Source organism: Myotis yumanensis, unplaced genomic scaffold, assembly GCF_028538775.1.
Source record: "Myotis yumanensis isolate MYYU_CA2020_CCGP unplaced genomic scaffold, mMyoYum1.0.hap1 SCAF_24, whole genome shotgun sequence".
NCBI classification, from domain to species: domain Eukaryota; kingdom Metazoa; phylum Chordata; class Mammalia; order Chiroptera; family Vespertilionidae; genus Myotis; species Myotis yumanensis.
The window spans coordinates 11651364-11678448 of NW_027223775.1; the positions used below are offsets into that span (position 1 = coordinate 11651364).

The following is a 27085-nucleotide window of genomic DNA, read 5'->3' on the forward strand; positions in this document are numbered from 1 at the left end:
CCTGTAGATGGACCTATCATCCTATGATGGAATCGCTACTTGTTGAAGGGAAACAGAACTACCTGTGGTGGTACCCTTCTCTCTGTGGGGGAAATGTCTCTTCCTGTGTAGGAACCCATCTTTTGTGGGGGAATTGTCCCTTCCGGTGTAGGAACTCTTCTTCCTGTGGGGGAAATGCATTTGGTCTGAAGAGAGTGTAGGCAAGGCTTTACACTGACGTCACAGCTCATCAGTCACCAGAGGACACACTCAGCGGAGAAATCTGGTGTTTGCATTGAGGGTGAATGAGTCATTAGCCCTAAATCGCCCCTCAGCAGCTGTAGGTCAAGTGTAGTCACCACATACCTCAAGCCCCAGCTCTGAGGGGCTTCAGAGGAATCCTGCTGGCCCCTTTCCCTCCACAAGAGTGTAATTAGTACAGAAATCACTGGTCAAACATCCTCCACTTTTATGAGGAGAGGCAATAGACAAACAGTTCCTTAAGTGCTATGGGGATGTCAACACCATGTTCTCCATGGGTGTTTTGGCCTTGTTTTAATAAAGTTTGTGTCCAGACAAACCTGAAGCCGACATGCCTCATCCCCCTTATCACTGAATGTAGAGTTCCAGGAAGGCCACAGAGAACGCTCAGCCACAGACCTGAACCCGGGAAGTCAGAATCAGTCGTCAGTCCAGTGAGGTTCCTGCCAGGGAGAGGGATTTGAGACAGACTCAGCAGGAATGGGAATAGCCGCCCACAAACCCTTTGGCTTCTCCTGGCTCCTCCCCTGATTCCTCCGACCTCTGTAGGCTCAGGTGAAAGCCACAGAGGGTGTGCGTGTGCGTGAGCGAGTGTGTGTGTGTGTGTGCGGCCGTGTGCCGGTGCAGGCACCTGTGCTGCCTCAGTCTGAGAATTGGTTGCCCTCTTCTTGCTGCCTCTGTAGCATTGGCATCTCGTGTGGTGCACAGCATGTGGGCACCAGGTCCGCCCACAAGGGTTTGAGACTCAGCTCAGTCCTCACAACTGTGTGACCTAAGGCAAGACCCCCAACCTCTCTGTGCCTCTTTCCAACCTATAAAGTGGGAGGGTGGCCCAGCCTTTGGAGTGTCATTCAGAATGGGGTCAGCACCGGTGCCTCTGGCTCAGGGTGAGTAAAATGCACGTCTCTCGGTGAACAGCGTCTGCCAGGCCTTGAGGTGTCAAAGGAGGCAGAGGGAGTGGGGGCCCCGGAGCCAGTTCAGAGCTCCAGCAGACCCACTGCTCTCTGTGTGGACTCGGCTGCCTGAGCAGGAGGCGTGGGGTCAGGCATGCACCTCCCCCCGACTACCCCCTCTCACTGAACCTGGGCAGGCGGCACTGAGAGTGACCAGGACAGAATGCCCGCGCCACCCCTACTGAGGGCTGCTGGGTGCACCTCACCTCCCAGTGTATGTGAAGCCCACCTCGCAGCAGCTCCTGGTGCTGGCCTTGTACCTCAGTCCATGGGTCTAACCCTCCCCTGACCCGTCTGACATCCTTAATTGCACATTTCTTACGGGGAGTCTGATGGGCCATGGGTCCATGTGAGCAGAGCAGGCATGCCGTGTTGGTCATTCTGAATACCGGTTCACAGGTAATGTCCACCGAGGCCGGGAGCACCGACCCTCATGGGCACATGGGTGGGAGTCCAGTGAGGCTCCAAGGAAGAGGTAAGCTTCTGCCCGGGGAGGCGAGGGGGGGGATAGCAACCAATGGCCCCGCTTTTCTTACAACAGAGCAGACCTCAATGCAGAGAGCAGGAACACGAGGAGAGGGCCCGTCAGCTCCTCAGCCTGAGGGACCTAGCACAGTACCTGTTCCTGGAGGAGGGTTCCTGAAGGGGGCACCGAAACCCAGGACCTGGAACCATGACCTTCCCTCTCCCCCCTGGCAGGTGTTGCTCAGTGGTTGAGCATCGACCTATGAACCAGGAGGTTAGGGTTCAATTCCTGGTCAGGGCACATGCCCGGGGTGTGGGCTTGTTCCTCAGTGCGGGGCCTTCAAGAGGCAGCCGATCAATGATTCTCTCTCATTGATGTTTCTCTCTCCCTCCCTCTCCCGTTCTCTTGGAAATCAATAAAAAAAAAAAACACATTAAAAAAATAAAGAAAACAAAAGAAAAGACCCTTCCCTTTCCCTGACCAGACTTGTGAAGAAAGTTCTATGGGAACTAGGTGATTTCAATAATAATTATCGATTATTCTTTTCTCTATTTCATGCTTTTTTAAGGAAGGAAGGTGTGTTTCTTCAGTTTTGTTTTCTTTCCCTGTGCAGCCCCGACCCCCATCCCCAGAGAAAACACTGTGAACTGTCCATGTTCTGTGGCTTCCGCGATGGGCATGCGAGGGCAGATCCTGGAGTCCCTGGGTGAGAAGCTGGGACTGAGATACAGTGGGGAGGGGACCACACACGACCAGGTGGTGCTCACTCCCCCCCATTTCCCCGGTGTGGCCATCTGCCCCCATGGTGGCCCCCACTCCACCTCTATCTCCCAGGCCCTTGAAGGGTCCCTCCTTCACAGCAGGGCTGACCTGTGCTGTGCAAATGGTGTGCGGCTCCCAGACCAAAGTCGCAAAAAGGCACTTTTGCCTCAGCCTTGCTCATTGGTCTCAGGGCCCCATGAGCAGGGAGCTGGGAGTGCGCACTGCTACTGCCCTCCCCCCCGCCCCCCCCCGGGCAGCTTATGGACTGAGCTCTCATCCCGACAGGCAACTGAGTCCCTGTCCTGTCCTGGTGACACCTGCTGCCTCCAGTGCCACTCCAGCTGCACCCATTGGCTCCTCAGCTCCTTCACCTGGCCCGGTGCTTGCCCTCGATGGGGCCGGCCACTGTCTCGGGGCAGAAAGGACATCAGCCGCCCAGGCAACAGGACGGCCTGGCCAGCTGCCTCCAGCACACCCCCCACTCTGTGACCCCAGTGGCTGCCACGGGTGTTGAGGGCTCCATCTGATTTCCTTCAGCTCATCTGCACCCAGCTAAGGGCATGTCAGCTCCCCACAGGCACAAGCTAGGCGAATGCATGCGGGTGAGCACACACAGTCACAGCTTCCCTTCTCTAGGAAGCTGCACCATGAGGTGCCACTGGGGCATCACAAGCACAACAAACTTTGTTCCACGCTGGCCTTGTGAGTGCAGGGGGGAAACAAGGCACAGATCCCTCCACACCAACAGCAACCTCCGTGGTGAGGACACAGCCACCAGGAAGGGCACAGAGACCTAGAAAGGAGGAATTTCTGTTAGCAGAATCCATACACAGCAGGTTAACAGGACTTGACCCAAAGGAAACCCATTCATTAACCCTAACCAAGCCAGCAACACACCCGCTCAAACACCCACCCACCCACCCACATCACACAGAGTTCAGGGGCGTCAAAAGAAAAAGAGACCTGAGGGGTACCCCAAACAGTAAAGCCTTCTCTGTAACCCTACAAATATCAACTATCACTACCATTGACTTGAAAATGGACTACAACACTTCAAACTGCTTTTGGCTCCTAGGTACTACAATGACCTCTTCAGCGATAGGGTGATCCCTTTGGAACTGCCTTCACGTACTAGGATGACGTTGCACACTTCAGGGCTAGCTGGGCTGGGTTCTTGCAGGGACTGTGGCTTTCCAAGGCTACATAATCATACTTGGGGATAGACTCAGCTACACACCCAAATGTCAGTCTCTGCGAGGTTTCTGTGACAGTTGCAACTGCCACCATCCCTGCCACCCATCCGCTCATTATTCTTTCCTTCAAAAGTGCCATCTCCTTCACACTCCAGAAGGTCCCTTCTAAGTGACTTGTCTTGCTTCACAGATCCTCTGTAAAGATTCTTTGCCCAACCAAGACGTGTCCTTCTCAACTCACAAAGGTAACAATAGCATTATGTCCACAATCCATAAGGTTTCCAAAAATTGTATTGTATTAGACTTTCATGTGATACATACCTCCTATGAGTGAACCTCTCACTGTGGCTCTATGTCAAAAACCTGCCAGCAACAGGAGGGGGCCAGGAACCCAGGCATCACAGACATGCAGTCTTCTAAATCCACGTTTTCTGCAGCATCACGGGGCACACCGCTACCCTCGGGCCATACCTGAACATTAGGTGAGAGCAAACACCAGGCCTACCTGGAAGTGGCTGTGAGCACACAGAAGTGCTCTGACTGACCCTGTGTGTGATGCGATTCCTGGCTCTAATGAAGAAGGAAGGACACAGAGACAGCGTTCGGATAATCAGCCTAGCCAGGCTCTCTAGCCAGCTTCTCCAGCCAGGTTCTCCCTTTATTTTCCTGTTACACCTGTATTTATACCATTGGATTTTAATACTATCCATCCATTCTATTCCAAAGGTTAGGGCGTTTGTTATCTCTATTCCATCGTCAGTACTCTACTGTTCTGTTAAGCTACAAGGAAGTAACGGATGAAGATTATCCTAAGTAAAGCTTATGTAACTTAAGCGTGATTGATCATAGTTACGGTGATTAACTACCCGCCTGGTACTTAGTTAAGGGGCTTTACTGATTTATTCCCTTCCTTGGTCCTGTTAATCCCTAACTCCAGGGAAAAATCCCCACCTGGAGAAACAACCTTTCTCGGAGAGGTGACCCTGGTTAAAACACATAGCACTAAGAATGGGGAGCAAACATATGAAGAACATTATGCCATATACTCCAGGTCCCTTGAAACATAAGCTGTGCAGGTGTTTCTTCCCTGCAGTGACTGTATCAAGCAGCAAGGATGGACCAACTTCTGGCAGTCCCCCATCCCCAAAACTCCACATACAGGAAGGATCTGGTTGGACTAGTCACGCCTTGATTTGTTGACTATATCTTTTCCAGGTTGCAATGATTAGCCTTTATCTTCATGCCCAGCTTTTTCTACCATTTCTTTCCATTTCCAGTGTGAAACATCTCACTTCCTTTGGAAGGAAATGGAAAATTCTCCAGGATGGTATGCCCAGCTGTTTGTGTGAGTATGTGCACATAGGTTTTAAAGTGAGATACTGTGAACATTCATGATCTGGAATTCTCATGATGACTAAGGAAGACAAGTGGTGGGTATTCTCAGTAAAATCTGATACCTTTTGGGGGGAGAATAGGAGGAGATTTCACAGTTTCCAGTTTTATTTTAAATCTGTTGTGCTTGATCTGACAAAGAGAAAGAATCAGGAGATGTGCGTGACCTTACCAGGAATCAAGGTGACTTCTTGGTTCATAGCTCAACACTCAATCATTGAGCTTCGCTTGCTGGGCTGTGTGTTGCAATTTGGATAACCCGTTTACTAGAAAGACAATGTGGCCCTGGCTGGGTAGATTACATGCCTTCTGGCAGAAGGCATTCAATCTAGGATGATCACTCACCATTGATCTTTCTCTCTTCCTTTCTGAAATAGTAGAAATATATCTTTCTAAAAAATACCACTGTGGCCCTGGCCAGTGTGCCCTAGTGGACACAGTGTCAGCTTGCATATTGAAGTGTCCATGGTTCGATTCCCTGTCAGAGCACATGCATGGGTTGCAAGCTCGATCCCCAGTGGGGAGGGGGGCGGATACAGGAGGCAGCTGATCCAGGATTCTCTCTCATCATTGATGTCTCCATCTCTCTCCCTCTCCCTTCACCTCTGAAATCAATAAAAATATATTTGTTTTTAAAAAGCACACTGGGTTTCAACAAAAAATTTTAAGTTGAAATTTTTTCTCCCGGCACTAACACGTTCCCATGGTAACCCTGCATCTGGAGGTGCCGTCAATAACGACAGCCTCCCTGGTACTGACTGCATCAATAACGGCAGCCTACAGGGGAAGGACTGCCTCAGTAATGCCCGCCTCTAGGCTACTGATTGCCTCGATCATTGCAGCCGCAAGGGTACTGGCTGCCTCAGTAATGTCCTACAGAGGCCGCTGAGTCTAGTGGGAATAACACGTTCTGCCGATACCTCTGCACGTCGCTGTACGGACTGGCTGCCTCCATCATGGTGTCATCCAAGGGACTGGCTGCCTCAATCATACGGGCTGCCAGGTTACTGGCTGCCTCAGCAAAGGAGACCAGTACCAGCTGCCTTGGTAAGGGCGGCCGTCCCAGGACTGACGGCTTCAATAATGGCAGCCTCTAGGTTACGCACTGAATTAGTGAACGCACAGCTTCCCCATTTCACTGCAGCAGCCAAGGCTTCCCTTTGCAGGGCTGGGACGGGAAGGGGTGCAAAAGCCAGACCCGTGACGTCAGTGTATCCAGGGAAGGAATAATTGCAACCTGGACAGCCGCGATGATTTTGTAGGGTTTTCTGTGGGTTTTGTTTTTTGTTTGTTTGTTTGTGGTTTTGGGGGTAGAATTTTTCATCAAATTCACAGGACATTAGCTGAAAGTTCAGAACCACGGACAGAAACACAAGGTGTTATTCTTTGAACGGCCACAAGAGGGATGCAGAGGATCGTTTTTGCAAAGGAATTGGCTGACAGCTTCCTTTAAGGCAGTGCTTCTCAACCTTCCTAATGCCGCGACCCTTGCATACAGTTCCTCATGTTGTGCTGACCCCAACCATCAAATTATTTTCGTTGCTACTTCATCACTGTAATGTTGCTACTGTTATGGATCTTTATGTAAATATCTGACATGCAGCATGTATTTTCATTGTTACACACTGAACATAATTAAAGCATAGTGATGAATCACAAAAGCAATGTCTAATTATATAAGTGTTTTCCAATGGTCTTAGGCGACCCCTGTGAAAGGTACGTTCGACCCCCAAAGGGGTCGCGACCCACAGTTGAGAACCGCTGGTCTAGTGGGAATCCCTGTTTCCCAGAACGCAACTCCCCGCCCACCGCCTGGTCCTCTCGCTAAGGAAGCGACCACATGCGGCTGGAAGACAGTCCGGGACCCTGAATACCATCGGGTGGAACAGAGACTCGGTCAGGCGGCAGGAAGGCCGCGTCACCCCAACACCTGCCCAAGCTGGGGGCTCCCGGTGTCCATCCGCGACGCCTCAGGAATCCGAGGCCTGGACACCGCTCAGCCGCGCCCTGGCTGAAGGCTTCTTGAAGGACACTCACAGGACCCTGGGCAGCCAATCACCACGGGGGGTTGGGGCGGGGGGGGCGAGCTCTTTCCACCGGATTCTGCCCTTGCCAGGCAGGAAGGCTCCACCCTGCGCCCCGCCCTTTCCACGTTTCTGACCGCTCATTGGCGGGCAGGGTCCCGTGACCGCAGCACTGATTGGCGGCTGGCGCTGACACTCTGGAGGCGAGAAGCTCCCCCCCTCACCCCGCCTCACACGGGAGCACGCGGGGCCGGAGCGCGGGTTTGAGGGGACCTCGGCCAGGTGGGCAGCGCGGCCAGAGACGGACAGGAAAACCAGGGCCTCGCGGATGAACCCCTTTGCCTCGGGCCTTCAACCCCCAGTGTCCTCCTGAGAGATCCTCGGTCCCCCCAACGGGCCATTCAGACCCCCGAAGAGCCCCTCAGACCCCGCCCATGACCAAGCCCCTCAGACCCACACCGCGCCCCTCAGTCCTCCGTGACTCCGCCCCTCAGACCCACGCCCCCCACCGCGCCCCTCAGTCCTCCGTGACTCCGCCCCTCAGACCCCCCCGCCCCCACACCGCGCCCCTCAGTCGCTCCCTGAGACGCCACAGCTGCCGCAGGAAGGAGACCGCCCCCTGCTGGGTCTCAGTCCGGTTCTGTCCGGTGGGGACGCCCTGCCCGGCAGGAGCGGGTCCCTCAACGCCTCCTCCTTCCACAGGCACCGCAGCCTCGGGCTGGGGTTCGGGTGGCGGCACCAAAAACCCCGATAGGGGCCCGCAGGAGCGCCCCGAGGAGTAGGCGGGGAGAGCGGGGCGCGGGCCCAAGGTGAGGGGGTCCGCGGGCGGTGGGGTTGGGGGTGAGGAGGTGGGGACGCGGTGCCCCCCCCTCGGGCCGGGTGGAGCGACGCACGGATGGTCTCTCCTCCAGCCCAGGGCCGCCTGCAGGGAAGTGTCGGTCTTCTTGTCTCAGGAGGAGTGGGCACAGATGGGCACCAGAACGTGAAGAGCAACTACGAGGCGCTGCGCAGCATCGGTGACGGGACCGCGGGGTGGAGTGGTGGGGGCTCCGCGCTCCTGACCAGCGCTGGCTCTGCTGTTCGTTCCCTCAGCTCTTCGCCCGCAGGACAGATTTTCTTTCTCTCCTTCAAGGTCTCAGGGCCCCTCGACCCGCGTTCACGTGTCGGCGCGGGATGATCGCCAAGCCCCGGGCCGAGGACTCCGAGGACTCGGATGCAGAGTGGACCCCGAGGCCGCGAGGTGCGAGCGGAGGGCGCGCAGGTACCTGACGCCGAACCGGGTGCAGGTCGGGCGGCCTCTTGGGAGTGACCAGGGACACGCAAGAGGCAAAGCAGTTACACAGCCAGGGACTGTTCACATAAACCCCTTTTTATTAATACATTCATGAGAGAGAGAGAGAGAGAGAGAGAGAGAGAGAGAGAGAGAGAGAGAGAGAAGCCTCCATCCTGCCTCCTGCAGGCCCCCCACCGGGATCGTGCGGGGAACCTGGTCTTGGGTCCTGACGGGCATCCAACCGTGACCTCACGGTTCATAGGTCGAGGCTTAACCACTGAGCCACACTGGCCAGGTTCATAGAACCTCTTTAAATGTGTAGCAATATTTTATTGTCAAAAGTATCACAGAGGTCCCCCATTTCTCCCCCTTTGCTCACCTCCACCCAGCCCCACCCCCTAAGTCTATGATAATAAAACCATAATATGCAAATCCGGGGAGGACCAGCTGAAGGACCCTCCAGATGACCAGGCTATGACACACACTGGCACCAGACCAACCAAGGCCTGTGCAATGCAATGCGTCGGCACCACCATCCCCCATGATGCCCTGCAGAGGGAGGCCCAGGCCACTAGCCCCTGGGTGATCAATGGGGGCTCCCCGTCACCCCAAAGAGGGAGGCCAGGCCACCAATGCAGAGCTGGGGCTGCTGAACGGGCTTCCCTCTACAGGCGATGGATCTCAGGGCTCCCAGACTTCCAGAGGGCACAGAGGACACAGGCTGGGCTGAGGGACTCCCCCACCCCCACCCTGCCACCAGTACATACATTTATAAATTTTGTGCACTGGGGCTCTAATATACCCCTCTCCCTCCCACCTCTACTTCCCTCCCAGGTGTACATCTCCTAAACTAAGAGACTCAGGAGACTTGCACCAGGGAGTACGGGCAGTGGCAGCTCATTCAGGCTAACCCCCTAAACCTGTCTCCAAGGCCCCTTTTCTATGACTTTCCAATGAGACAAAGCCGCCCCGCCTAGGCTGAATTCTTTCCTATAACCTTTCTAGAGCAACACAGCAGCCCCGCCTAGGCTCTCTCCTGCTGCTGCTTCTATCCTAAGCCCTTCCTTGTTTCACTCTCCCAGCTTTAATAAACATTCTCTCAAAATACAAATAAATAAATAGCCATGGCTAGGAGGCTCAGTGGTTGGAGCATCCTCCCATACACCAGAAAGGTTTCGGGTTCCATCCCAAGTCAAGGAGTGTATGGGATACAACTGATCGATGCTTCTCGCTCACATCCATGTTTCCCTCTCTTTCTTTCTCTTCCTGTCTCTCTAAAATCAATAAACATATATCCCCAGGTGAGGATTGAAAAATAATAATAGAGGGGGATAAATGGTGATGGGAAAAATAAAATAAATAATAAAATAATTGTATTTTTATAGAACATTAATAAGTAAGTATACGAAAACGTAAAAGTGAGTAAAAAATAACTAATTCAGAAGAGTTGTCATCACATAGAAGGAGGAAGTTCTGACAGGTGAGCCATGCTCTATGACCTGCATGGGGACAAATGGGAAAATTATTACTCATGGTAGTTAGGGGGTTGGGTTGTGGGCCAGGGTAGGAGGTAGTTCATCCTTGGATCAGGTTCCCTGTCAGACATGGCATCATCTGCCAGGTTTCATGAAAGTCTGGTTGGTAGGGTCCGTAGTTCCATGGGTCTGATGTTGAAACATAGCTGAAGTCACGACATTATCTCTAACTTGCCCGAAACTCTTTCTGTGCTGAATAGACCTGAATCTTTGTTCCTAAGACTGTGTCATGCTGATCAGAATCTAGTGATTAGGAAACGTGCGCACAGTCTATATGTGCAAAGGAGGAAGGATAAGAAAGAAAGGAGGCAAGGTGGTCCTGGTGCCATTGGACTGGACAAGGCCAGTGTGAAGACAGAAGACAGAGAAGAGAAACGGCTGGGTTGCAGAGTAGAGTTTCTTAGCAGTTATATGACCTTTATTATACTTGTGTTATGAAAGTCCAATTTTTTTATATTTTGCTTTTTAGGGCAATTTTATTTTTTAAATCGTCACCCAAGGATATTCATTGAATTTAGTGAGAGGAAGGGAGGGAAACAGAAACATGAATGTGAGAGAGGAACATCCATCAGTTGCCTCCCGTGTATGCCCCAAAAAGGATCGAATCCAAAACTTTGTGGTGCACAAGAAAATCCTCCAACCAACTGAGCTGCCCAGCCAGGGCTAGGCCAATTGAAATATATATATATATATATATATATATATATATATATATATATATATATATATATATAACAGAGGATGAAGTACAGATGGGGTTTTGTCTGTTTTTAAACATTTCAGAAAATTAGCTGATGATCCCAATAAAAGCATAAGCCTACTGAAACATCAAAAAATCATTTTCCAATCATCTCTGATCTGTCCTTGGAATACCCTCTAATTCAGAATTCTGAAAGAATAAGAACCTGCACATTTTGAAACAATTGCCAACCAAAACTGATTTCTCACCCGGCAGGCGTGGCTCAGAGATTGAGCGTCGACCTGTGAACCAGGAGGTCACAGTTCGATTCCCGGTCAGGGCACATGCCCGGGTTGTGGCCTCTATCCCTGGTGTGAGGTGTTCAGGAGGCAGCTAATCTATGATTCTCTGTCATCATGATGTTTCTATCTCTCTCTCCCACGCCCTCTCCCTTCCTCTCTGAAATTATATATATTATTGATTTCTCACCATCTCTCTGAAATTATATATTAATATATTAATATAATTATATAATAATACTATATATTATTGATTTCTCACCATCTTTTAGCTAAACCTTCTTGGATGGCCTGCAGAGTGGAACAAAATAAACATCAGAAGGTGAGTATTTCCCAAATCCTGTGGAAAAGAAAATCTCCCTCCTTGATGCAAATGCAGGGAAGAGGAGGAAAAAATCAGAGTGCACCCTAGGAACTGCCACCTTCCTTTCCTGACCTCTTCAACAAAATGCTCAATATCATCTTAGTCGTTAATAACATGAGCAACAATCGTAGCTAACATGGGTTTTATCTTCACAACGCTTCTGACTCTAAGAATTCTACCTGAATAAACTCACTTAAACCTTACTACAACCCTCTGAGGTAGGTACTATAACTATCACCATTTCTGATGAGGAACCTGAGGTTTCTGACATATAGAAGTGTTTGATTATATGTCTGAGATCACAGTATTGGTGGGCATGCAATCTAAACCATAGCTTCATCTCTAAACCACTTACAAGCTCATTAAAATTTCCATAGTTTTATGCACTTTCCACTGTCTTATCCATCCATGATTACATCTTTCACTGACTGCTGATTCCAAACGCTATGCTGCAGTGAGAGATGCACTAAGACTTGCGACTCGCGGAAGCTCACTGACATCTAGGCAGTTTGCAAGGTGCATGGTCCCACATGAAGAAGGACATAGGAACCCCAGCATCAGAGCCTCCTAGTCAAATAAAAGAAAGCATCTCTCAACTGTGGGGAGCTTCAGGCTTGAGGATTGTGAAACAATAAACAGTAAAGTGACTTAAGGACTTCGTAGAGATGATACACTATTCAATAGAAGCTCACCCATCTGGAACTGGTTTTGAATGCTCATTCCAGTAAGAAGTATGGATTTTTTCTCTGAGCTCTAATTAGGCCAGTGTCATCTTGTTTGAATCATTTGCTCCGCCTGCCTACCTCTGCATTGTGAGCTCTTTGGTTCATACCAGATTCTTCTCTCCTAGAAGTCCCAGGCCCAGCTCAGGGTCCCTGAGGACCCCTGAATGTTTGCTGAAAGAGGGCTTTCAAATTTACAAATTAAACTAGAATAGGGTCAAAAGATAATGAAGATAATTTACATGTGATTTCAAATATAGAGATGGCTGAGAGGTACGTTGATAGCAGGACTGTAATCTCACAGTCATACTGTATCAAAGAGCTCACAGAACACTTTGGTGAACACCATTATATTTCATGTTCATTATAACATTAAGAATTAGCATGTTATAGGTCAGGAAAATGAAGAAAACTAGCTAGTAGCACAACCTTATTCAAACAGAATTGGTGGGAACCAACTAATCTACTCACAAATATTCTTTCCATGCTATAGTAATTTGCACATCCTATATAATAAAAGCCTAATATGCTAAGTGTCCAGTCGTCCGTTCAACCAATCAAAGCATAACATGCTGATGATACGCTAATGCCGCTAACTGCTCGCTATGACGTGCACTGATCACCAGGGGGAAGACGCTCTGACCTATAGGTTAGCTTGCTGCTGGGGTCCAGTTGATCGGGACTGAGCGAGATGGCTGGCCACACCCTGGAGTCCTCCTGTGGTCCCTCCCTGGCTGGCCAACCTCCCGCATCCCTCCCCAGCCCTGATCATGCCCCAGTGGGGTCCCTCGGCCTGGCCTGTGCCTTCTCGCAATCCAGGACCTCTCAGGGAATGTCAGAGAGCCAGTTTTGGCCCGATCCCACAGGCCAGGCCTGATGCATGAATTTCTGCACTGGGCCTCTAGTTTTAGCATAATTTTCCTTATGGTCATGATAGGTTTCTGCCAGCCATTTCTTTTAAAAAATATATGTTTTTACTGATTTGAGAGAGAGGGAGAGAGGAAGGGAGAGGGAGAGAAGCATCAGTGAGCAAGAAAAACATGGATCGGTTGCCTCCTACATAGACCCCAACCTTGGATCTAACCTGTAACCGGGGCATGTACCATGACCAGGAATGGAACCGGCAATCCCTCAGTTCAACCAACTGAGCTAGACCAGCCAGGGCTCTGCCAACTATTTTTCTTTCTTTCTTTCTTTTTCTTAATCCTCACCCAAGGATATATTCTCATTGATTTTTAGGGAGAATGGAAGAGAAAGGGAGATAAAGAGAGAGAGAGAGAGAGAGAGAGAGAGAGAGAGAGAGAGAGAGAAGGAGAGAGAGATAAAGAGGGAGAGAGAGAGAGAGAGATAAAGAGGGAGAGAGAAAGAGAGAAGGAGAGAGAGATAAAGAGGGAGAGAGAGAGAGATAAAGAGGGAGAGAGAGAGAGAGAGAGAGACAGAGAGAGACAGAGAGAGAGAGAAATATCAATGTGAGAGCCACATTGATTGGTTGCATCCTGCATAAGCCCAGACCAGGGCCCGGGCCAGGGAGGAGGAGCCTGCAGCCAAGGCACTCGCCCTTGATCAGAATCGAACTCAGGACCCTTCAGTCCGCAGGCTGACACTCTATCAACTGAGCTACACTGCTTAGGGCCCCACTCTGACTTATTCTCTTCCCAGTATCCTTCACTCTCACTGTTCTATTAAAAAAAGATCCTTAAGGCATGGGTTCTAGTCTTCAATTCACAACCCACATTGGCCATTTCTTTTTCCTCAAATATTCATACTTCCTAGGTATTTCAAAGAGTTGTTGAGGTGTTCATTAAAGTCATGTATGTGAAAATATATCATAAACCCTACAAAACTAAATAAATGCATGTTACCTTTTAATATGTGACTTTCACATTGAAGGCAAAGTCCAGGACGCCATTAAGTAATGAGTCTAGTTTGGAGGAATTGTCAGAAACAGCAAATTTGTTTACCACAAGTGGCTCAGAGCAGACCCAGAAAGCAGTGCCCCCTCCTGGAGAAGCAAGAACCTCCGGACAGCACCCTAGATTGAAATTGGGTAAGTTAAATCATTTGGAGATTTCAGTTCCACTAATTCCTCTAGAAAGACTGATCAGTATAGCCTAGGTAAATGGGGTGGACTTTGCACAGGCCTGGATTTGAAACTGGAGTTAGCACTGTAGCTTTGAGCTAATCTTATAAACTCTCTGAGCTCCTGAATGCTAATGTGTAAAGTGAACATAAGGAAACATGGTTCACATATAGTTTGGAAGCATTAAACTAAATCTCAAACAATTGACACATGCAAGTTGTCCAATAAATCCATCTGTGATAATAGCAACCATATTCTCTTGGTCTTGTGTGCCCAGGTCTTTACTCAGTGCCGAACACATGATGTGCCCTTACTACATCTTTTATGAATGACTAACGGTTGGGAGGTTGAACCTGATAATGGGACCATCCAGAAACTAAAATTGAATCAGCCATCAGTAGTCAGTGTGGAGTGCTAGTCTTTTAGTTAACGGAGGAAAATACAAGATAATATAAAAGAACAGGTGATCATTTGATGGGAGGACATTGTGTGTTTTCTGACAAGACGGGGACTAATGTTCCAGACCTCACCAACCCTGGATCACCTGCTCTTCTCCCATGTAGACCTCAGGAGACAGGAGATGGAAGGAAAGACATATAGCCTACTAGAGAGAAAGGGCCATGTCTACCAAGAGATCAGCGAGCCCCAGGACGATGACTACCTCTGTAAGCTGACCCTCACCAAGGAGCATGTTATGTCTTGATGCAATAATTTCACCTCGTCTTTGGGTGCCCAAATCATTCCCTTCCTCTCGTGACCGGGAGTACAGGATTGAGGCTCACTGATGTGAGCTCTTTCTGAAGCTCTTCATGTCCAGGAACATGCACTGCACCCTGACTAATACCTGTTGCTCTTGCCTCCAGATTGTGAGAAGTGTCAGAACTTCTTCATTGACAGCTGTGCTGTGCAAGGACCTCCTACTTTTGTAAAAGACAGTGCGGTGGACAAGGGGCATGCTAACCGCTCAGCCCTCACTCTGCCCCCTGGGATGAGAATCGGACCATCAGGCATCCCTGAGGCTGGGCTTGGAGTGTGGAATGAGGAATGTGATCTGCCGGTGGGCCTGTACTTTGGTCCTTATGAGGGTCAGATCACAGAAGATGAAGCCACAGCCAACAGCGGCTAATCCTGGCTGGTGAGAAGTTTACCTCTTCCCTGTCCTCTGGCTTGCCACGTCCCTCCTGTGGCTTGGTGGGCCCCACCTTCTACATGCTGGGACATGGATGGGGACAATATGGTTAGTTAGCTCTGTGTACTGAGCAGACTTTGCATGAACATGGAGCTCCTCTTTAAAGATCAGGGGGCAAATGGGAGCAAAGTGGTACAGACTCCTCCCTTGTGGGGCTCCTGCTTAATGGACAAATCGACTCAGACCTGTAGGTGATGAGTAAGAAAAATATCCTGTGATCATCATTGGGAGTTGAATCACCATGCAGGCTGAAAGAGATGTGATGACGGTAGAGTAAGTATTCGATTATGTGCACATACACACACACACAGCCTTTAACTTCTTTTCCTGAAATGCAGATCACCAAAGTGAGAAACTGCTATGTTTATGTGGAGGAAAGGATGCATCTTAGGCCAACTGGATGAGGTAAGGTCACTGGGCTTCTGAGTGCCAGAGAGGATACTCATGCCTGACAGCCCACACATCTGTTCTTCCCAACATGCCTCCCTAATGGTCTCCCTCAGTCCCCTGTTCCCCTTTTTTCTCCATACAGTGATCTGGAACATCAAGAGACATTTAGGAAAAGAGGAGGTAAAAGTATAGCATATGTCCTCAAAATACAAGTTTCTAGTTTGGGCACTGGGAAAACCTTGAGAACATTGGATTACTCTGTGATTTATCTAACGGACATTAGTTAAACACTTACATGTTCCAGTTTAGAGGAAGGAATTCATTACCTACACAGATCACACAATCCATGACCCTAGGGAGGACTTACTGCAGACGGACATGAAACATTTTATTTCATTAATCTTTAACTATAATTTTCCTATTTTTCAAGGAGTGCCCAGTGCCCAGATAGCCTTAAACCAAGGATAGTCTAAACCTGTGAGGGCAGCACATCATCCCAGCCTCACTTCTAACTAGAACTGGGTGTTGGAGCCTGCAGAGTCATAGTGTTCATGGCCCTTTCCTGAGGGCTCTCTTGTATCAGGGGACACAGATTATGAATAAACTAGTATTGTTCTGTGTTATTTTTCTAAGACAAAGAGACCTCCAATTTCTGTGGGAACCTGGGGGAGGCAACTGAACGATGCCTTCAATAAAGTGTGGGGAGACTCGAGAAAGGCCTCTGAAGAGAAGGTAGACTTGGACTGAGTGTTGAATGATGTGAGCTAATCCAGAAACAGAGTCCGAGATAAAGCACCGAGTTCTGTGGTGTCACACAGAACCTGACTTAGAGCTTAGAGAAGATGGTGGTCACCGGGTTGATGGGAAAGTCTGGAATGAGGCTTTGGAAATGGCATTAGGCAGGATGAGCACTGAGAGCAGGACTTAGGGACAGAAATTCACATGATGTTGTGACAGAGGCTCAGACATTGAACAGAAGGTTCCCCAGGAGCGTGGGTGTGGGTTCCATCAGTGCAGAGGGCCTTAAGGGTCAGTGAGGAGCTGGACACGAATATGACAGGTAGTGGAAACTCATCGCCTGTGGTTTTCTTTCCTTTCATCTGCCTCAACCCCAGGTATGTGAACTGCGCCTGGGATGAGGAAGAACAGAACCTGGTGTCCTTTCAACATCTCAGGCAGATTTTCTACCGAACCTGCCGGGTCGTGAGGAAGGGCTATGAGCTGCTGGTCTGGTATGGAGAAGAGTATGGCCAAAAGCTGGGCATCAAGTGGGGAAGCAAGTGGAAGACAGAGCTTGTGGCCGGGAGAGGTGGGCACCACTCTTCTTCAACATGGAAAGAAAGAATTTGTAGAAGTTTAAATGGTCCAACTCTCAAGTAGAGTAAAATCCACTCTAGAGTCAGTAAAGCTTCAAATCAGATGCTTCAGAAATTGATGATTCATCACATAGGTCTTTGATTCTTAGGAACAATTTTAATATTTTTATTTTTGTTCTAATTTTTAAAAATATGCTTTTATTGACTTTAGAGACCGAGATGAAGGGAGAAGGAGAGAAATATCAATCTGCTGCCTCCTTAATGCCCCCTACTGGGAGTCAAGTCCACCACGCAGACATGTGCCCTGACCAGGAATCAAACTGGCTACCTCTGGGTGAATGGGACAATGCTCAACCAACTGAGCCACACTGGCCAGGGACAATTTGTGTTCCATTTTTAAAAATACTTCATGCAAAAAATGCACAGCATCATATAGTGCTGAAAGGATTAGAGGCAAAAAAAAAAGGTTTCTGGCACTTAACCAGCTCTCTCATCAACATGGTTGTTTTGGGGCTGTTGTTGTTTTTTGGGAACACTTTAGCTGTTTCTTCTTCATGTACTGCATATTTCTAAATGAAATGTGTGTGTTAACATGCATTCATTCATTATTTCAGTGACTTGTCATGTGAATTCCTACTCGGTGCCACACAGGGTTCCGGGAGCTGGAAATACAGATTAACACGATGATCAGAATCACTGCTCCTGGGAGCTGGCTGGTGAAGGAGGTAAGCCTGGGCATACATGTTTGCATGTGTTTAATAGTACACAGTGATTAGCGCTTTGGAGGAAAGGAGCCCAAGACAAGTGCCTAGGGATCAGTGTGAGGGGAGGGTGGGTGTGTCGGATTCAGAAGGTCAGGGGAGGGCTTTCTCAGGAGATAACATTTACAACACCTGTGGCACAGGGTCCCGGGCAGAGGGAGTGGCTGGTACAGGAAAGGAAAGAGGTGGGATGTTGATCTGGCTGAGGGCTACTCCTGTCTCAGTCTCGGTACAGAGGGTAAGAACGGAGGTTGGACAGATGCCTAGCAGCCTGGAAATACAGTGCCTATGATCCAAGCTGAGATACTGGGGACTTTCTTGAGTGAGAGGGGACAACTGGGCAGTTTTCAGCTGCAGAGTGGCATGTTCTAAAATTATGCTTTGTTAATTTTTGGGAAAATAAACTTCAGTGGGGAATCCCCTCCGAGATTATTTCAACTCCAAGTGAGAGAGGAAGGCGGACTGGCTGGAGAGGGACGGGTTTTAGGAGTGTAAGAAGCAGGATTGGGGAAATATTTTTGTTGTTGTTGTTAATCCTCACCCGACGATATTTTTCCACCAATTTGTTTTGAGAGAGAGTAGAAGGAAGGGGGAGAAAGAGAGGGGGAGAGAGAGAGAGAGAGAGAGGGAGAGAGAGAGAGAGAGAGAGAGAGAGAGAGAGAGAGAGAAAGAGAGAGAGAGAGAGAGTAACATCAGTAGCTTGCCTCCCACACACACCACAACCAGGGCTAGGGATTGAGCTTGCAACCAAGATATGTTCCCTTTGATTCGCCAAGAAAATTGTCCTGAAATTGGTGAGTGAAGCCGTGTGACGGTGGAAATCCCAAGTCTGCCATTTCCCCCCTATTCCGGGTTCTCGGATCTGCTAGTTAATGTGTAGCCTGACGGTACCTGCACTCATGCCCCCGTCCTCCCGTTGGTCCCTCATTCCTCCTTTGTGGTCGTCAGAGTGTGCTTTTTGGCTGCTGTTTAGATGTTGTTGTGTTTTTCATGTTGTGAATTGTTTGTCATGGAAGTGTAGAAACCACTGAGACCTTATGTATGTGTTGATGTACTTATCTATCTTTCTCATTTTGCCTGTTGCAGCCTTTGAAGAAGATGGTGGAGAGATCTTGCAAGGTCCAGATTCTTTTTAAAAAATATATATGTGATTGGTTTTTTAATTAGAGCAGTGGTTGTCAACCTTGAGGCCCTTTCAATAGAGTTGCTCATGTTGTGACCCAACCATCCAGTGATTTTCGTTGCTACTTGATGTTGCTATGATGTTGCTACTGTTATGAATCATCATGTAACTATCTGATCTGCAGGATGGTCTTAGGCGACCCCTGTGAAAGGGTCCTTTGAGCGCCAAAGGGGTTGCGACCCACAGGTTGAGAACCGCTGACTTTGACACAGGGAGAGGGCTAGAGAATCAGAAACATGGATGAGAGAAACATCCATCAGCTGCCTCGTGTACACCCCCTAGTGGGGATGTGCCGGCAACCAAGGTAGCTGCCCCTGATGGCTCACCGGTTAGAGCGCCGGCCGGGTGTGAGGTTCAGAGTGAGGTGAGCGGCACGTGTGCGAGACGTGAGGAGAACTCCCCCCGCCATGTGTGATGCGGGAGGTGTCACAGTGTCCTGGATGAGTGGCGGGGCCCCAGGTGAGGCCGCTCAGGCTTGGTTCCCCGTTTTTTCTGCGACTGTTATTTCTGAGGCAGGAGCCACAGCCACCCACCACTCTGTCTGTCTAGTGTCTTGCGTGCTGAGCCCTTTTGTGTGTCCCATTCCCCAGGTGAAGTGGACCTTGTACTAAAAATGATGTGTTTTAGCTGCCAGCACATGGCCCCGTAAGTGGTATTGTGGCTGTGATCCCAGGTCCGGGTGTTTCTGGGGTTTTGCTGTCTCTTCCCCATGGTCTGTGAAATGAGTGGAGGTGAAAGGGGGAGAAATTTGTTGATCCTTTCAGCTTGGAAATTTGCAAAGAGTGCAGATTGATCGTCTGGGTATGAAACTTTTCTTGACTGTGAAGAAAGAGGAGCACAGGTTTTGCACTTTGCATGTTGCTGTGAAAGTGTCAATGTAAATGAAGAATGAAGCTGTAGTTGTCCCCCATTTGTTCCTCAGATATGTCCATTGGGATATCTGTTCTTAGGAGGGGAATGTGATGTTCAGGCTGGCGACAGGAGGCTCTGGAGCACCCCCAGCTGTGCCTGTCCTATTGGTTTTTGTGCTGTTTTAAAAAATTGTGTAACCTGCCAAGTGTGCTGCAGTTTTCGAAAATATTTTCCCGCTTCCTTCCCCATTTCCTAAAACGTTTCTATTGAAAATCCCTGTGCTTTTTGCCTGAATTTCACGTCAATGATGGAACAGCATAGAAGTTTTAGTCAATGATCCCAAAGCATGCCTGGACTGTGTATGCTGAGGAAGATGTCGCCTTGGATCATTTTCGTCCACGTGCCTCGTAAAAGGACTTGTTTTGGGACCCGGACAAACAGTAGGTGACAGATGTATGGGAAGCAGTATGGATTTTTCCCAATTGGAGAGGCGGGGCGGACATCGGCGAGCCTTTGCTGTGGGTCCACCTTTCAGGAGCCTGTGATGCAGGTGAAGATCAGCATGTGGAGCGCAGCTTGGCCAGCAGGAGGAGCCAAGACGTAGCTGAAGAGGAATGTTTGTGTGTCTGTGATGGAGAGATTGGCTTGTCGTCCCTGCAGGATGTGAGGGTGCTGAGTGGGCGCTGAGGGCAGAGGTGCCCTTGGTAGCAGGTGTATGAAAGCGGGGGCGGGTATCCCGTGGCTCCGTCGTTTTTGTCCTGGAGCTCGTATTTTTTTCCCGCTGGAATCGTAGAATGAATTCCCGGACAGAAAGTGTTGTAGCCAGTGTGGAGCTGTGTCAAAGACCAAGTGCAGTCTGCCACGTAGGGAGGGTGAAAAGGGTCCCACTGGGTTCCCGTCCGTATGGCCTGTCAAGGGTGCAGATCGTGTTGGCTGCTAGTCCCTCTGCTGGGTCCATAATCCCCTTGGAGTTGTTTCCTCTAGTAAGTCCTGGGCCCCAAGGTTGACCCTCCCATGGGCCTCGTGAGGTTGTCGCCCCTCGTTCCCTCTGGGCTTTCCCCTTTTCCACCCTAACGAAGGGCTTCCTTGTCTTTATGTTGTAAATCTTGACCTTTGTGGGCCATTTGCATTTCCTTTGTGTTATGCCAATGCACGTGTTGTTGCTCCCTTGTGTGATGGAGATGTGAGTGGCCATGGCTTGGTTGTGTTGCAGAAATGTCCCTTGTCCCAGTGTGTGCCCCTGTGTGTTTTCCTTGTAGCCCAATTCGCCCCAACGCCTAAGGCTGGCTCTATCTCCCCCTGAAATTGCTGCTTGACTGTGACCGCGTCCCAGCTTAGCTGGTGCTAAGGAGAAAGGTGTCTTCCCATTTGTCATGTTCGCTGAGGCACGCGGTCACCCTGTCCATTGTGTTGTGTATTTTCTTGCTTCCCCCAGGCAAGTGTGTTGGAACCGAGGCGAGCAGTCCCCCATGTTGTGAGTTTTCGGTCAGAGAGAGCCCAGGATCGGATACATGCAGACATGTGACGAGATGATGGACTCCCCCTGGCATGTCTGGCTGATCAGCATGCCAGACGCAGATACTGGCTTCTCCCTGAATCAACACCGACTCCCACACAGATACTGACTCCTGCCTGTATACCTGGCTGAACCCCCTGCAGCTGAAACTTCCTCAACTGAATACCTCAGCTCCTGTCCTCACCCCTCACAAAACAGCATTATAAAAATGCGCCCCCATCCCTGTTGGCGTGAACCCACTAGAACTGTCCTTGGGGTCTGTGGGTCTGACGGGGATGCAGAAATAAACCTTTTCCTTTCTTATCTTTTCTGATTCAATGGACTCTCTATATCTTGCACCGCCTGCTGTGAGGGAATTGTCCCTTCCGATGTTGGAAACCTACTTCCTGTGGGGGAAATGCATTTTATGTGTGTTGACCTATCTTCGTGTGAGCACATCTCACCTTCCTGTGAGGGAAATGCCCATTCCTGGGTGTATACCTAAATTCCTGTGAGGGAAGCTCACCTTCCTGTGGGGGAAATGCACTTTCCTATGTGTGAACCTAACTTATTGTGAGGGAAGCTCACCTTCCTCTGGTGGAATTGAAACTTCATGTGGGAGGATGCTTCTTCCTGTTGGAAAAAAACACTTCCTTTGAGGAAACCCGTATCCACCAGGGAAAATACACTTTCCTGTAGGCGGACCTATCATCCCTCGATGGAATCGCAACTTGTTGAAGGGAAACAGAACTTCCTGTGGGGCTACCCTTCTCTCTGTGGGGGAATTGTCTCTTCCTGTGTAGGAACCCATCTTCCGGTGTAGGAACCCTTCTTCCTGTGACGGAAATGCATGTTACTGTGTGTGGACCTATATTCCTGTGAGGGCATCTCACATTCCTATAAGGGATTTGAAACTTCCTGTGGGAGAACTCCTCTTCCTAATCGGAAAATGCACTTCCAGTGAGGCAACCCGTTTTCCACTGGGGGAAATGCACTTTCCTGAAGGCGGACTTATCATTCTGTGATGGAATCGGAAATTATTGCACAGAAACAGAACTAACTGTGGGGGTAAACTTCTCTTTGTGGGAAATTGTCTCTCTCTGTATAGGAATCCATCTTCCTGTCGGGGAATTGTCAATTCCGTGGTAGGAACTCTTCTTCTTGTGGGAAAATGCATTTTACTGTGTGCTGACCTATCGACCATGAGGGCATCTCAACTTCCTTTGGGTAAATGCACTTTCCTGTGCGTGGACCTAACTTCCTGTGAGGGAAGCTTACCTTCCTGTTGGGGAATTGAAACTTCCTGTGGGAGAATGCCTCTTCCTGTTGGGGAAAGCACTTCTTGTGAGGAAACCCGAATTCCACTGTGAAATGCACTTTCCTGTAGGCGGACCTATCATCCTGTGATGGAATCACACTTTCTTGAAGGGAAAGAGAACTTCCTGTGGGGGTACCCTTCTCTCTGTGGGGGAAATGTCTCTTCCTGTGTAGGAACCCATCTTCCTGTGGGGGAATTGTTTCTTCCTGTTTAGGAACCCTTCTTCATGTAAGGGAAATGCAAGTTACTGTGTGTGGACTTATATTACTGTGAGGGCATCTCACCTTCCTGTGGTGGAGTGCCTTTCCTGTGTGTTGACCTAACTTCCTGTGAGGGAAGCTCACCTTCCTGTGTTAAAATGGAAACTTCCGGTGGGAGAATGCCTCTTCCTTTTGGGGAAAAGCAATTCCAGTGAGGAAATCCGTATCCACCAGTAGAAATGCACTTTCCTGTAGGCAGACCTATCATCCTGTGATGGAATAGCAACTTTTTGAAGGGAAACAGAATTTCCTGGGGGATACCCTTCACTCTGTCTGGGAAATGTCACTTCCTATGTAGGAACATAACTTCCTTTGGGGGAATTGTCCCTTCCGGGTTAGGAAACCTTCTTTCTGTGGGGGAAATAGGTTTTACTGTGTGTGGACCTATCTTCCTGTGAGCGCATCTCACCTTCCTGTGGGGAAAATGCCCTTTCCTGTGTGTGGACCTAACTTCCTGTGAGGGCAGCTCACCTACCTGTGGGGGAATTGAAACTTCCTGTGAGAGAACCCATCTTCCGGTTGTAGAAAAGCACTTCCTGTGAGGAAACCCGTCTTCCATTGGGGGAAATGCACTTTCCTGTTGGCGGACCTATATTCCTTAGATGGAATTGCAACTTGTTGAAGGGAAACAGCACATCCTGAAGAGGTACCCTTCTATCTGTTAGTGAAATGACTCTTCCTGTGTAGGAACCCATCTTCCTTTGGGGGAATTGTCCCTTCCCGTGTAGGAACCATTTTCCTGTGGGGGAAATGCATTTTACTGTGTGTTGACCTATCTTTCTGTTATGGCATCTCACCTTCGTGTGGGGGAAATGCCCTTTCCAGTGTGTGGACCTAGCATCCTGTGAGGGAAGCTCACATTCCTGTTGGGTAATTGAAACTTCCTGTGAGAGAACGCTTTTTCCTGTTGGGGAAAAGCACGTCCTGTCAGGAAACCCATCTTCCACTGGAGGAAATGCACTTTCCTGTAGGCGGACCTATCATCATGTGATGGAATCACAACATGTTGAAGGGAAACAGAACTTCTTGTGGGGGTACCTGTCCCTCTGTGTGGGAAATGTCTTTTCCTGAATAGGAACCCATTCTCCCGTGGGGAAATTTGAACTTTCAGTGTAGGAACCCTTCTTCCTGTGGGTGAAATAGGTTTTACTGTGTGTGGACCTATCTTCCTGTGAGCGCATCTCAAATTTCTGTGGATGAAATGCCCTTTCCTGTGTGTGGACATAACTTCCTGTGAGGGTCGCTCACCTTCCTCTCAGAGAATTGAAACTTTCTGTGGGAGAACGCCTCTTCCTCTTGTGGTAAAGCAATTCCTGTGAGAAAACCCATCTCCACGGGGGGAAATGCACTTTCCTGTAGGCAGACCTATCATCCTGTGATGGAATAGCAACTTTTTGAAGGGAAACAGAACTTCCTGGGGGTTAACCCCCTCTAGGTGGGAGAAATGTCTCTTCCTGTTTAGGAACACATCTTCCTGTGGGGGAATTGTCCCTTCCAGTGTAGGAACCCTTCATCCTGTGGGGGTAATGCATTTTACTGTTTGTGGACATTTCTTCCTGTGAGGGCATCTCACCTTCAAGTGGAAGCAATGCCCTTTCCTGTGTGTGTACCTAATTTCCTGAGAGGGAAGCTCACCTTTCTGTGATGTAATTGAAACTTCCTGTGGGAAAACGCCTCGTCCTGTTGTGGAAAAGCAATTCCTGTGAGTAAACTCGTCTCCACCAAGGGAAATGCACTTTCCTGTAGGCGGAACTACCATCCTGTGATGGAATCGCATCTTGTTGAAGGGAAAGAGAACTTCCTGGGGGGTACCCATCACTCTGTCTGGGAAATGTCACTTCCTGTGTAGGAACATATCTTCATCTGGGGGAATTGTCCCTTCCGGTGTAGGAACCCTTCTTCCTCTGGGGGAAATGGATTTTCCTGTGGGTGGACCTATCTTTCTGTGAGGGCATCTCACCTTCCTGTTGGGGAAATGCCCTTTCCTGTGTGTGGACCTAACTTCCTGTGAGGGCAGCTCACCTACCTGTAGGGGAATTGAAATTTTCTGTGAGAGAATGCCTCTTCCGGTTGTAGAAAAGCACTTCCTGTGAGGAAACCCATCTTCCTGGGGGAAATGCACTTTCCTGTAGGAGGACCTATATTCCTGAGATGGAATCGCAACTTGTTGAAGGGAAACCGCACATCTTGAGGGAGTACCCTTCTCTCTGTGAGTGAAATGTCTCTTCCTGTGTAGGAACCCTTCTTCCTAAGGGGGAATTATCCCTTCCGGTGTAGGCACCCTACTTCTGGTGGTGGATATGTATTTTACCTTGTGTGTACCTATCTTCCTGTGAGGGCATCTCAACTTCCTGTGGGGGAAATGCTCTTTCCTGTGTGTGGACCTAACTTCCTGTGAAGGCAGCTCACCTTCCTGTGAGGGAATTGAAACTTCCTTTGGGAGAACACCTCTTCCTCTTGTGGTAAAGCAATTCCTGTGATAAAACCCGTCTCCACCGTGGAAATGCACTTTCCTGTAGGAGGACCTATCATCCTGTTATGGAAACTCAAGTTGTTGAAGGGAAACAGAACTTCCTGTGGGGGTACTCTACTCTCAATGGGGGAAATGTCTCCTCCTGTGTAGGAACCCATCTTCCTGTGGGTGAATTTTCACTTCAAGTGTAGGAACCTTTCTTCCTTTTGGGAAAATGCATGTTACTGTGTGTGGACCTCTCTTCCTGTGAGAGCATCTCACCTTCATGTGGGTGAAATGCACTTTCCTGTGTGTGGCCGTAACTTCCTGTGAGTGAAGCTCAACTTTTGTGGGGGAATTGAAACTTCCTGTGGGAGAACACCTCTTCCTGTTCGGGAATCGCACTTACTGTGAGGAAACCCGTCTTCCACCTGGGGAAATGCACTTTCTTGTGATAGAATCGCAACTTGATGAAGGGAAACAATAATACCTGTGGGGGTTCCCTTCTCTGTGTGGGGGAAATGTCTCTTCCTGTGTAGGGACCCATCTTCCTGTGGGGGATTGTCCCTTCTGGTATAGGAAGACTTCTTCCTGTGTGGCAAATTCATTTTACTGTTTGTGGACCTGTATTCGTGTGAGGGCATCTCACGTTCCTGTGGGGGAAATGCCCTTTCCTGTTTTGGGACCTAAGTTCCTGTGAGGGAAGCTCACTTTCCTCTGGGGATAATGAAACTTCCTGTTGGAGAATGCCTCTTCCTTTTGGGAAAAGCATTTCCTGTGAGAAAGCCGTCTCCACTGGAGGAAATGCACTTTCCTGTAGGAGGACCTATCATCCTGTGATGGAATCGCAAATGGCTGAAGGGAAACAGAACTTCCTGGGGGGTTCCCTTCTCTCTGTCAGGGAAATGTCTATTCCTGTGTAGGAACCCATCTTCCTGTGGGGGAACTGTCCCTTCCGGTGTAGGAAGCCTTCTTACTGTGGGGAGAATGCATTTTACTGTATGTGAACCTGACTTCGTGTGAGGGCATCTCACTTTCCTGTGGGGGAAATGCCCTTTCCTGTGTGTGGACCTTAATTCCTGTGAGGGAAGCTCACCTTCCTATGGTGGAATTGAAACTTCCTGTGGAAGGAAGCCTCTTTCTGTTGGGGAAAAGCACTTCGTGTGAGGAAACCCGTCTTCCACATGGGGAAATGCACTTTCCTGTGATGGAATCGCAATTTGTTGAAGGGAAACAATAATACCTGTGGGGGTTCCCTTCTCTGTATGGGGAAAATGTCTCTTGAGGTGTAGGAACCCATCTTCCTGTGGGGGATTGTCCCTTCTGGTGTACGAAGCCTTCTTCCTGTGGGGCAAATGCATTTCGCTGTTTGTGGACATGGGTTCCTGGCCCCCTCCTGTTGCTGGCAGGTGTTTGACTTAGAGCCACAGTGAGAGGTTCACTCATAGGAGGTATGTATGACATGAAAGTCTAATAAAATACAATTTTTTGGAAACCTTACGGATTTTGGACATAATTCTATTGTTACCTTTGTGAGTTGAGAAGGACACGTCTTGGTTGGGCAAAGAATCTTTACAGAGGATCTGTGAAGCAAGACAAGACACTTAGAAGAGGCCTGCTGGAGTGTCAAGGAGATGGGACTTTAGAAAGAGAATAACAAGCAGATGAGTGGCAGGGATGGTGGCAGTTGCAACTGTCAAGGAAACCTCGCAGAGACTGACATTTGGATGTGTAGCTGAGTCTATTATCCCCAAGTATGATTATGTAGCCTGGAAAAGCCACAGTCCCTGCAAGAAGCCCAGCCCAGCTAGCCCTGAAGTGTGCAACGTCATCCTAGTATGTGAAGGCAGTTCCAAAGGGATCACCCTATCGCTGAAGAGGTCATTG

At 49.2% G+C, this 27085-nt stretch overlaps 2 pseudogenes; one reads left to right on the forward strand and one right to left on the reverse strand.

Moving 5' to 3' along the window:
* LOC139000530 (histone-lysine N-methyltransferase PRDM9-like) overlaps positions 1-27085 on the reverse strand; it is a 116793-nt pseudogene that overhangs the window by 50044 nt on the left and 39664 nt on the right.
* LOC139000645 (histone-lysine N-methyltransferase PRDM9-like) lies at positions 2332-20277 on the forward strand (annotated as a pseudogene).